This window comes from Tursiops truncatus, chromosome 8, assembly GCF_011762595.2.
Source record: "Tursiops truncatus isolate mTurTru1 chromosome 8, mTurTru1.mat.Y, whole genome shotgun sequence".
Taxonomy (NCBI): Eukaryota; Metazoa; Chordata; class Mammalia; order Artiodactyla; family Delphinidae; genus Tursiops; species Tursiops truncatus.
Genome location: NC_047041.1, coordinates 19,421,249 through 19,434,543, shown reverse-complemented (window position 1 = coordinate 19,434,543; position 13,295 = coordinate 19,421,249).

Sequence of the window (13,295 nt, the reverse complement as noted above, 5' to 3'; positions counted from 1 at the left end):
CCTTTTTGCAGGCTGTAGGTTCTTAGTTCCCGTTGTTTTTGGTGTCTGCCCCCAGTGGCTAAGGTTGGTTCAGTGGGTTGTGTAGGCTTCCTTGTGGAGGGGATTGGTGCCTGTATTCTGGTGGATTAGGCTGGATCTTGTCTTTCTGTTGAGCAGGACCACATCCGGTGGTGTGTTTTGGGGTGTCTGTGGCCTTATTATGATTTTTGGTAGCCTCTTTGCTAATGGGTGGGTTTGTGTTCCTGTCTTGCTAGTTGTTTGGCATAGGGTGTCCAGCACTGTAGCTTGCTGGTCGTTGAGTGGAACTGGGTCTTAGCATTGAGATGGAGATCTCTGGGAGAGCTTTTGCTTTGTGATATTACATGGAACCGGGAGGTCTCTGGTGGACCAATGTCCTGCATTCGGCTCTCACACCTCAGAGGCACAGGCCTGACACCTGGCCAGAGCACTAAGACCCTGTCAGCCACATGGCTCAGAAGAAAAGGGAGAAAAAAAAAAAGGAAAAAAAGAAAGAAAAATAAATAAAATAAAGTGATTAAAATAGAAAAAAAATATTAACAATAAAAAAATTTAAAGTAATAAAAGAAAAGTAAGAGAGTAAGAAAGAAGAGCGCAACCAAACCAAAAATCAAATCCTCCAATGATAACAAGTAAAAACTATACTAAAAAAAAAACAAACATAAAACAAAATACAGACAGTCAGAACCCTAGGACAAATGGCAAAAGCAAAGGTATACAGACAAAATCATACAAAGAAGCATACACGTACAGACTCACAAAAAGTGGAAAAGGAAACAAAGAAAAATATATATATATATTTTAAAAAGGGAAGAGAGCAAACAAATCAATAAGCAGATATACCAATGATAATAAGCTCTAAACTAAGATAAACATAAAACCAGAAACAAATTCGATGCAGAAAGCAAACCCCAAGTCTACAGTTGCTTCCGAAGTCCACCATCTCAATTTTGGGATTCTTCACTGTCTATTCAGGTATTCCACAGATGCAGGTACATCAAGTTGATTGTGGAGATTTAATCTGCTGCCCCTGAGGCTGCTGGGAGAGATTTCCCTTTTTCTTCTTTGTTTGCACAGCTCCTGGGGTTCAGTTTTGGATTTGGCCCTTCCTCTGAGTGTAGGTCACCTGAGGGCATCTGTTCCTCGCCAAGACAGGACGGGTTTAAAGGAGTGGCTGATTAGAGGGCTCTGGCTCACTCAGGCCGGGGGGTAGGGAGGGGTACAGAATGTGGGGCAAGCCTGCAGACGTCAGAGGCTGGCGTGACATTGCAACAGCCTGAGGTGCGCGTGTGTTCTCCCGGGAAAGTTGTCCCTGGATCACAGGACCCTGGCAGTGGCGGGCTGCACAGGCTCCCGGGAGGGGAGGTGTAGGATAGTGACCTGTGCTTGCACACAGGCTTCTTGGTGGCTGCAGCAGCAGCCTTAGCGTCTCATGCCTGTCTCTGGAGTCTGCGCTGATAGCAGCCACTCACGTCTGTCTCGAGCTCGTTTAGGTGGTGCTCTGAATCCCCTCTCCTCGTGCACCCTGAAACAATGGTCTCTTGCCTCTTAAGCAGTTCCAGAGTTTTTCCCGCACTCCGTCCCGTATAGCTGTGGTGCACTAACCCCCTTCAGGCTGTGTTCACGCAGCCAAACCCAGTCCTCTCCCTGGTATCTGACCTCCGAAGCCAGAGCCTCAGCTCCCTGCCCCCACCTGTCCCGGCGGGTGAGCAGACAAGCGTCTCAGGCTGGTGAGTGCTGGTCGGCACCAATCCTCTGTGTGAGAATCTCTCTGCTTTGCTCTCTGCACCACTGTTGCTGCGCCATCCTTCATGGCTCTGAAGTTTACCCCATGCTACCTCCTGTCTCCACCAGTGAACAGTCTTGCTAGTGTGTGGAAACTTTTCCTTCTTCACAGCTCCCTATCCGAAGTGCAGGTCCCATCCCTATTCTTTTGTCTCTGTTTTTTCTTTTGCCCTGCCCAGGTACATGGGGAGTTTCTTGCCTTTTGGGAAGTCTGAGGTCTTCTGCCAGTGTTCAGCTGGTGTTCTGTAGGAGTTGTTCCACATGTAGATGTAGGGATTTTTTGGCCCCCAGGCATGTGGGATCTTAGCTCCCCTACCAGGGATCGAACCTGTATCCCCTACACTGGAAGGTGAAGTCTTAACAACTGGACCACCAGGGAAGTCCCTGTATGTAGTTCTGATGTCTTTGTGGGGAGGAAGGTGATCTCCATGTCTTACTCCTCTGTCATCTTGAAGGTGCCCCCTCCATTTTGGGTCTTTGAATATCTTCCATGTCTAGTTAAATGTTCAATCTTTCTTCTAACTTCCTGAACATATGGAATGTAATTATAACAACTGTTTTCATGGTCTTGTTTGTGAATTGTATCATCTGTGCTATTTCTGGGTCAGTTTAATTTATTGACTTTTTTCTTCGTTATTAGTTCATATTTTCTTGCCTTTTTTGCATGCTTATTAATTTTTGATTAGATAATAGACATTGTGAATTTCATTTTGTTGGGTGCTGGATATTTTTGTATTCCTATGGCTATTCTTAATTTTGTTCTGAGACACAAAAAAGTTACTTGGAAACATCTTGATCCTTTCGTTTCTTGCTCTTAAGTTTTGTGAAGTGAGGCCAGAGTAGCATTTTGTCTAGGACTAATTATGCTCCATTTTGGAGGCAAAATTCTTTCGAGTTAGGCTCAATGCCTACTCAATGCCCCATTAATCACATGGTTTTCCACTCTGGCTAGCTGGGAAATAAACTATTCCTACTCCTATGTGACCTCCAGTGATTGTTCCCTATAATCCTTTTGTAGTGCTTTTCCTCACACACATGAACTGATTAGTACTTGGCTGAAAACTTAATGGGACCTTCTACAGATCAGCAGACTTGTCTGCCATATGCTTTCTCTTCTTCCATAATTTGTTCTGAGCTCCCTTGGCCTCCCTGGACTTCCAGTTCTGGATCCTCAAGTCAGGGAGTCCCTGCTCCTTGACAGTAAGCAGTAAGCACATAGAAAGCAGGAAGGCAGTAAACTGGAGCATTGTGGGGACCATCTCTTTTGTTTCTTATTTCTCAGGGATCACTGTCCTTAGCTGCCTGATGCCCAGTGTCTTAAAAAATAATTGTTTCATACATTTTGACCAGTTTTCAACTGTTTCAGATTGGAGGGTAAGTCTAGTCACTGTTATTGCATCTTGGGTGAAAGCATTCCAATTTATGTTTTTAAAGACTACTTTGCTGTGTGGAGAACAAACCGGAAGGCAAGTTATTTCTCTGAACATCAGGCTTGTTTGTTTTTTAACCAGTAAAATACAGGCAATGTAGGTAAAGCCTACCCCACAGTGTTATTGTGAAAATTAAATGAGACAATACATACGGTGTATAAAGAAGATTAGTTACACTGTTTCCTGCATGGTATAAAGATAATAAATAATATTTTAAACATCAATTTTTGTATCCACAGGTATAAATACTCAATTCAATCCCCCTGTAAGATGGCAAAATAATCTACCCAACAATGCCATCGAGATAGCAAGTCAAATAGAATCGGTTAAGAGACAATAGCAGCATATGTATGCCTATTACCCTGGTAACTTTTTACAAGAGGGGCCCACCATAGATGCGGGAGTCCTCAGAGAATTGTGAAGAGACTTAGGGAATAAAACTGAGAGGGAGCCTTTACACAGGTTTGCTTGTAGGCTTAAAAGCTACCCGTAGGACAGTCCAGCCATCTTGGAGCCACCTATGGTGAAACCGTTAGCGGAAACAATGCATGTTTATTACTTTGGAGCACACAGGCATCTCTAGAACAAAACTTCCCTGAGAGGAACACATTTAAGGACACAGCTGTCTATTGTCAAAACAGGCAAGAAAGAGAGAAGCTGTCTGAATTTTAAATCAGTCTTCATCTTTATAGTTCTGGAATATACGAGCACACATGAACCTTACTCTTTTTTATACATGAGGACAGATTCCCACTCCCGCGTCCTTCCTCTACAAATGACTAAAACAAAACTACATTCGTTTTCAGCTACACTGCAGGAAATGCTTGCTCTGATCTTTGGCTGTATCATTTCCAACACTGCAGTCTTGAGCCAACTCTAAGATAAGCTGTTATTATTTTAACAGTTTATCAAGTAATTTCCAAGAGGCTTCCATTTGCTGTTTGTGTTGGAAAGTTGTTTCTGCCTAAGGTTATATGTGCTCCAAGCAGCGTTTGTGGTCAGAGTCCTTACCGAGCCAATGTAGCTTACTCCAAGCTTTCACAGATGTGAGAGCTCACTTTGGGTACATTTTCTTTTTTTTTTTTTTTTTTAAACAAAACTGGATGATTAGCAAATCCCACAATGAGGTAACTCCCAGCTCAGTCCCTCACATGTTTACTAGCTACTCTTTGGCTGCTGGAATATTTATCATAATAAGCAAAACCTTAATCAAATCAGCAAAAGTTTTCAGTTGCAGCCTTCAAGTCCTCTTGCTCCAAATTCATGCTGGCTGTCTTCATCAGTACTGATATCTCCATGCAAAGAACAAGGGAGGGAAATAAAACCCCTTTTTTCAGTGAAAGAGAAAGTAACAAATAATGGCAAATTTTTCTAGCTTTAGGATTCATAAAAATGAGCGTATTGTGGTCTCTCTAACCAAAGTGATCTAATTCCCAGAAAACAGCCGATCGTATCTGCTGAACTGGTCTCACTCCCTGTTGTATTTTCTATCGCAATTCTCACTTTGTTCATGAAACAGCAATGATGATTTAGAGTGACATGTTGTTGCTATGGAATCTTATTTCTCTTGCTTTTAGTCTATTGAGGACGTGTGAGCTCTTAAACGTCTCTGCATGAGTTATTGCTCAAACACACTGAAAAGCACTGATGGCCTGGGCAGCTGTTCAAACCCAAACTCAAACCAGGGGTGGTTACAGAGTCAAAGGTTGGGGTTAGACTGTGCAGCCCATAAAATATAAACCAGGCAAATGTGTAAGTCATGGCCTGTAAATTTATCTTGGAGGATTTTGATGATTTGAGCATTTACCACTGTAGTTAGTTAGTCCAGGATTTAAAGTTGTGCATTATTCTCTGTCTGACTTACTTCACTCAGTAAGACAATCTATATCGCTTATATGTGGAACCTAAAAAAAGGGTACAAATGAACTTATCTATAAAACAGAAACAGAGCTACAGACGTAGAAAACAAACTTAGGGTTACCAGAGGGTAAGGGGGAGGAGGGATAAATTGAAAGATTGGGATTGACATATACACACTACTGTATATAAAATAGATAACTAATGAGGACCTACTGTATAGCACAGGAAACTCTACTCAATACTCTGTAATGGCCTATATGGGAAAAGAATCTTTAAAAAGAGTGGCTATATGACTGATTCACTTTGCTGTATACCTGAAACTGACACAACATTGTAAATCAACTACACTCCACTAAAAATTTTAAAAAAAGAAAGCATCTCTGTATCTTTTTAATAAAGTTCTGCCAATAATCAAAAAAGATAATAATAAAAGTTGTGCATTATTTATTCCATACATGGCATACTGAGTTAATTCTCTTGCCTAATTTTCATAGGCAGAAGTGGTATGTATCAATGAAGATTCATCCTCTCATGACCTGGCAACTCAGATCTCCACACCGAAAAGAGAGAGTCAGCTCAGTTGCCCTGATACCTCACTGCTTGTCACCTCACTGAGGGATTCGTAACAGTTCCCTAGAATGTAACCTCCATGAGGACAGGGACATTGTTTTGTTTACTGTTGTCTACCTAGCACTTTAAATGGAGATGATGTGTAACAGATGATCAATAAACATTTGCTTAAATGACTTAATACAATCATAGAAACTTATTGGAAGGGATGTAAACACTGCTGATTCTCCTTCTCAGCCATTTCCAGGGTCTCTCCTACAAAGTGATTCCAACTGATCTTATATCTTCTGGAACCCCTGCAGACATGAGACCCCCCACTACTTGGAAGGCAGTCCATTCCATTTATGAAGGTCTTTCACTGTTCTAAACTTCCATCTTATGTGGAATCACAGTCTGTCTCTTTGTGTCTTCCCTCTTTCATTCTTGTTCTTCCTTCCAGAGTGACACTGTTTTTCCTGACAATGTTTCAAAGAGCAGGAGATGGTCTCACAGTTCCCTGTGGAGCCCAAACGGCTTGAAGCAGAGTATAATGGCTAAAGGGGTGTGACCCATAAAACCAGGAAGCAGCTCTTCTCCTATCGAGCAGCTGATTTTCAGAATGCTGTTCAGACCTACCAGTTTTAAAGATGGCATGATATTAATAGAGCAATTAGGTTTCATTATATTGCAAGAGGTTACTGGACCTTAGAAGGGGAATAATCTCCATTTTAATTTGGCTTGACACAAAGCTTTGAGGAATCTAGATTCTCAAGGAACTATATACTAATTTTTGATCAGGTACAGACCTTGAAATTGAAACTGTAATTCATTAATCATATAGCTCTTTTTAAATTGAGTATGTACTCTGTACCATCCCTTATTTTCCAATGTTGCCTTAAGACTATATAACTAATAGCTAAGATTTGTTAAGTGCTTCATGCTCTACAAATGTTATCGCACTGGATTCTCATAGCAAACCTATGAATAGTATTCTAGTGTTATCTTCATTCTTATAAGAGGAAACTTAGTTTCAGTGAGGATGAGTAACTCATGCAAGGTCACCAGCAGGAATGTCACAGGGTCAGGCTTCAAACTCCGGTCTGTCTGACACCAAAGTGCTAATGAGAAATAAATTCTTGTGGGGGCAAAACCCAAGTTCAACTTGTCTTTGTTGACAAACTGTCTGATACACAGTTGGTGCTCAATAAATATATGTGGGACACATTTGGTGACAGTGGACTGAGGGTCAAAGCATGATTCACAACGTAACACTTTACACCTCAAATTCCATCTCTGTGAAACAAGGGACTTGGGCTGCATGATCTCTAGGCTTCCTCCCAGTCTTAAGAATGCATGCTGCCAGTCCCGGGATGAGGATGAATCCGAGTTTAGCAGCATAGACAAGAGGGAAGAGATTGCATGAGGAGCCACATGGACTAATACTGCATTCCTTTGAACAGAATGTTCCCTCTGCCCAAAATACCCTTTCCCACTTGCTCACTTGGCAAATGTCCAATGGTCAGCTCCACCAGCCTCCCCTCTGTGAAACTGTCCTTGACCTCTCCGTCAACACACCCTTTCCAGTACACACACAAAATTATTCCCTCCTCATGGCCCCCAAGTCCACTGTGCACGATTTGTGATTATTTGATTGTGGGTCTGTCTCCCCATCTCACACCTCGACTTGAGCTCCTTACAAATAAAACCCACCTCCTATTCATCTCCAGGCCCTGTCATGGAGCCTGGCATGTAAAGCAAGCCTTCCATAAATGTTTTGTGAGTGGCTAAATGAGCTAGCAGGCCATGTGTAGGGAAAGCAGAGGGGAACAATTGACCTTAATAGAAAATTCATGTCAGAAAACAGTGAGAAGGTAAGTTAGTAAGTGAGGCTAAGACTTGAAGTCCAGAAAGCAGAGTTTATTTAGGCTTGGTGCCCCAGGCAATGCCTCAGTTCCATTCTTGGGAAGGCAAGTGACAGTGAAAAGAAGAATCCTATTAGGAAAATTAGTAGAGACATGGTTTCTCATTTAAAAAATGAATAAAGGTAATGAACTTGCTTTCTTCCTTAGCATACGCTTAATAAACCCATAGCTCATTTATTATATTGCACACTTATATGAATAAAAACAGAGTCTGATTTGGAGGTGTCTTTCTGATTTTAAGTTAATGAATTTTTAATAAACCACTAACACAATAAACAAACATCTTTACCCGGGTTAAAACAAGTTTGAATAAGTCTAAACAGTTGCTGTTAGAATGTGCTGCACCCAGCTCAGCACCTGGCACATACCAAGTGCTCACTTAGTATTCTTTAAATGTCAAGTTCATTTCACACGTGGTAGCAGTTACTCTTGTTTTTCGCATGCATGGAGGATAACAGCAGTCCCCAGGTCTAAACACAGTGATTCTTTTAGAAGATTAAAAAAATAATTAAAGATTGAAAGATCTGTAGTGTTTGTGTTTAGAATACAGAACATATATGTATATTTATATGCTTATCTTTTAGTTCTCTGAGGTGTAAAACAATATTAAAATACATGCCTAGGAGAGCACATGTCAAACGACTACAGTAGATGGTAGCTCAGAAATGCATTCATCACCAGCTGGACAACCTATACCAAGGGTAAGCAACTGAACAGGTGACATTACTTTAAAAGCCAAGCAAGTCCCTTTTATCCTGGAGCATCTCAGAGAGAGCACTGGAAGACAGTCCAGTCAGTTCAAGTCCATTGATGGAAGTGGTTTAGCCATGTTTCCCCAGGTGGAAGCCATATTGCCGTGTAGTTGCATCATTTTGCAATCATGGAATTTAAACTCACAAGCAATTTCAGAATGCAGAATTTTCTCCTTAATGCGAACAAAAGCAGAAACATGTGTGCGGGGTGTGTGTGTGTGTGTGTGTGTGTGTGTGTTTAAAATGAGGATGGCCTAGGAGGACTCTTCTGTGATATTTGGAATCTGAATTTAAGTAATTAAATCCTAAGTGACTAAGTGTGATACTATTAGACAAACAATATGTGATGCAATGGATAATGATCTCATTTAGACCACCTATGAGCCCACATTTATGTCTTGGAAAGGGTGAGGTTCCATCTTGACTCCTAGTCTCTTATAAGGATTTCCATAATGGTACAGCTCTGCTGATGGTTTATCTCTACCTGTGTGGGGGGCTCTGCAGTCCTCCAAAGCTTGGTTTTCTTCTGCATATTTATCACTTTAAAATTTACAGGTAATTGCTAGGATATTATTTCAGAAATAAATAGAAATCAACTCCAGTTCCCAGTGCTCTCATCCACAGGACTAAGGAGAGGTGGCAGGCTCTTTCCTTATATTCAGAAATCTTGTCATAATATAAATTTTAGCCAGAAATTGGATATTATATAAAAGGACTTTGAACCAAGTCCTAGTTATTAAAATCCTAAAAGATCTCATGATAGCAGGGCCTCATTTCTTGTGTGTATTCTATAGGTGCTTGTAAATTTGGTAGGTGTATCTGAATTGTGTCAAAAGGATCCCATTCTTCATTAATGTTCATGTATATTTCAAAGATAACTTATCTTCATTCCTGATTTTGATCTTCCTTTGGTAGTGGCTTCTAACTCTCTAGATTTATGCTTCCCTGCCCCTAGCCCTTTTGAAAGCAGTTAATCTTTCCAGCTAGTTTCAAGTACAGTGTAGTAGAACAGAACTTAGGCTTTGGAGCTTGTGGTAGTTATTAGTATGTTCGTTAAGCATTTCTGATTCTCCTTTCAGGCACAATAGATTTTCACCTCTCTGCCCCCCTGAAGATAAGAAGGTCTGCATGACTCCTTTTGTTCAAGGAAATGAAAGTGTAAGTGATGTGGCCACTTCCAGGGGGAAAGTTTAGGAGCTTTACATGTGATTTGCCACACCACTCTTTCTTTTCTTTCCTGCTTCCCCAATCATGGAAGCCTGGATATGACACCCCCTTCAGATGAGGTCCCCTGGTGAGGACAATACAGAAGAGAATCCCTAACTCACATGACATAACATTTGTTATTTTTAAGCCACTGAGACTTGGGGGTTAGCTGTTATTGCTGCAGAACCTAGCTTATCCTGACTGATATGGGGCTGGACAGGCCTGGGCTCAGGTCCTTGGACAGATTATGGGACTTCTCCCACCCCCTCAGAGAGTCACGTGAGGATTAAATAAATGTACATGAGCAAAGTGGTTGTCCCAAAGAATGTATATAGCAATGTTTTTTCCTCGGCCTTCCTTTTTCTTCCTTTACCTGTGAGGAGAGAGCTAGTGTCTTATTTACCACCTGATTGTGTCCAGACTAAGCCCTGGAATCCGGAAGATGCTTGAATAAATAAATGAACACACAGAAACATTTACATGCACTTAGAGACTTATTTAAAAGATCCTTTAGCAACCCTTTTGCAACATGAATGTTCTTTTTTTCCTGCTCATTTCCTTACATCAGGTTTTCCAAGGCACAGTCAGACAAGAAGAGAGTTTGGGTGAGGAGGAGAGGACATGGTGCTGGGATTTTAGCTTTGGCCCAGCCAGTTGCTGGCCCGGGTGATCCTGGACCGAGAGGGACAACGTGCAGCACCCCAAGTGAAGGTGGCAATGGCCCCACTGACCTCTTCTTCACCCAGTCCTCTTCTCTGCTCTGAGTATCACATTTGAGGGGGACATTAACACGCAAGAATGCACACAAGTGGCAGGTGACGGGGGCAGGAATGGAAGGCAGGTCAAGATGCTGAGAAGTTGTGAAGCCCTTGTTTATGGCTCCAAATTCCCTCTTGCTATTGTGAGGTTAATTGCACATGGAAACTGTTTGTGTTCTCAGTACTTTGGTGGACAAAGTAGGTAAAAATGTTGCAACCTGATAAACCAGAGTCTGTGCTATGACCCAGGGATACGGCACACGACACAAATCATTTTTAGTAAGGGCAGTAACTTCCTCATTCTCTTGTTTAGAAGTCACAGGGGGAAAAGCAACCTGAAATTATCTAGCAAACAGAAAGATGGAAAATGAGGAATATGGAATTTTGTCACCCCATTTTATAAATAGGCAGCATTAGCAAAGGCAGACAGGAACCAGCCCTCGAAAGGAGGAAGGGAAGGCCACCGGGGAGGGAGGAGGGCGTTACGAGCCTCGGAGCCAGGGACCAGGCTTGCTTCTTCTGCAGACATCTGGGGGCTGCTGCTCTGAGTCCAGAGGAGGAACTGAGATGCCAGGGGAAGATACTTCAGAAATGTGCTTGATGCCAGGGTGCCTGAGCTTCATGGACAAACACAGCATGGAACTGAGGAGAAAATAGAATCTTCTCAATTAATCAAGGATAGAAGGATCCAAACCAAGAAACATTGGCTTCTGAGGCTAGCCTGAGATATTAAGGCCAAAGATTCTCTATAAGATGTCTTCTTAAAATAAAAATTGACTTTACGTAGTTAGACCTATAATTGTCTCCACTGTATACTTTGTTCTCTGAGCAACTCCTACATGATGGAAAGGTAGCTTTTACCATATTCAGGACAAGTGGGGCAGGGAAAAGTTATTGATGATGTTAATTCATTAATTCCATGACAAGCTTTGAACACCTATTAAGTGTCAGACAACAAACTAGGTACTAGTGATATAGAAATTAGAATGACAGTCCCTGTCCTAAAGGATGTCCAGGGGTAGTGGGGGAGATGGATTCAGAAATAGGTAATTAGATAATTAAATGCAATGAGGAGGTGGGCCAAGGGATTCTGGAGGCATCTGGGAAGAGCACCTAGCCCAGGGGAAAGGCATGAAGAGCAAGAGGTTGGAAGGTCAGGGAAGAGAGGACCTCAGAAGCAAGTCTTAGAGGATGAGCAGAAGTCAGCCGGGCAGCCAGCAGGAGCCCAGGCGGGATGGTTACTCAGGGCTGCAAGGGGGCACCAGAAGAGGCGTGAGGTAAGACTGGGAGGGCCTTGATGGGGCTTGGACTTCATCTGAGGGAAATGGGGGGCCTTTAAGGTTTTCTGTGGGGAAGTGACTCTTTCATCTTTTTACAAATATTCTTTTTAGGAAGATGGCTCCTGAGGTCGGGGGAGGGGGATTTGAAGGGGGAGAGTGGAGGCACAGTCATGAGGCTGTGGCCACATCACTGTGCGATATGAGGAGGCCTGAACTGCAGCCATGGGAGCTGGGAAGAGACCCCGGCCAAAGTCCCAGGATGAAGTGAGCCTCAAGCTCTTTCTTGGTTTGTTTGTTTATTTATTTTAATTTTTATTTTATATTGGAGTATAGTTGATTAATATTTATTTTTAGCTGCTTTGTTTTATGCAGGAGTTTTTAATTGAAGTATAGTTGATTTACAATATTATATTTATTTCAGATGTATAGCATAGTGACTCAGTACTTTTATAGTTTATACTCCATTAAAAGTTATCACAAGAAAATGGCTATATTTCCTTGTGCTGTACAATATATCCTTGTTGCTTATCTATTTTATACATAGTAGTTTGTCTCTCTTAATCCTGTATCTTTAACTTGACTCCCGCTTCCCTCTCCCCTCTGATAACCACGCTTGTTTTCTATATCTGTGATTCTGTTTCTGTTTTGCATATATACTCATGTGTAGCATCTCTTAATCTCCGCTTTTAGTGATATCATACAGTGTTTGTCTTTCTTTAGCTTATTTCACTAAGCATAATATTTTCTAGGTCCATCCATGTTGCTGCAAACGGCATTATTTCATTCTTTTTTATGGCTGAGTAATATTCCATTGCATATATATACCACAACTTCTTTATCCATTCATCTGTTGATGGACACAGTTTGCTTCGTATTTTGGCTACTGTGAACAGCACTGCTATGAACATTGAGGTACATGTATCTTTTCAAACTATTGTTTTCATTTTTTCCAGATATATACCCAGGAGTGGAATTGCTGGATCATATGGTAGTTCTATATTTAGTGTTTTGAGGAACCTCCATATGGTTTTCCATAGTGGCTGCACCAATTTACATTCCCACTAACAGTGTAGGAGGGTTCCCTTTTTCCACATCCTCTCCACATTTGTTATCTGTAGACTTTTCAATGACATCCATTCTGACAGGTGTGAGGTGATATCTCGTTGTTTTGATTTGCATTTCTCTAATAATTAGCAACGTTGATAGTCTGTTAGCCATCTGTATGTCTTCTTTGGAAAAAAATGTTTACTGAGGTCTTCTGCCCATTTTTTGATTCTTTTTTTTTTTTTCATATTGAGTTGTATGAGCTGTTTCTTGGTTTGTTTACTCATCCCATTCCTTCAATAAAATTTAGAGTGACGTTTATGGTGGGGCAGTGGAGGTGGGGGGTCATGGAAGAGTAGCTTGGACCAGAGGTCAAGGTCACATTCGTCCCCTGCTCAGAGTCACTGAGTGGAATCTTCCTTTTTGATTGCTCCTTTGCTGATGCAAGGACAGATGGTGGTTGGGGGGAGCCTCCCATCCCGGAACGTGCCTGCTCACTCCACAGTTCTTGCTGGAATTTCTCTTTTGGAGACAGTGACTAGAATGAGCACTGTATCTCCTGGGAGCTCCTGGGAGCTCTCGGGCTCTGTGGAACCAACTGCACCCAAGGGGTAGAGGGACAAGGGTAGAAATGGCTGCCAGTGTTTGGAAGGTGTGTGTGGGGTGGAGGTAGGTGGCATTTAGACCCATA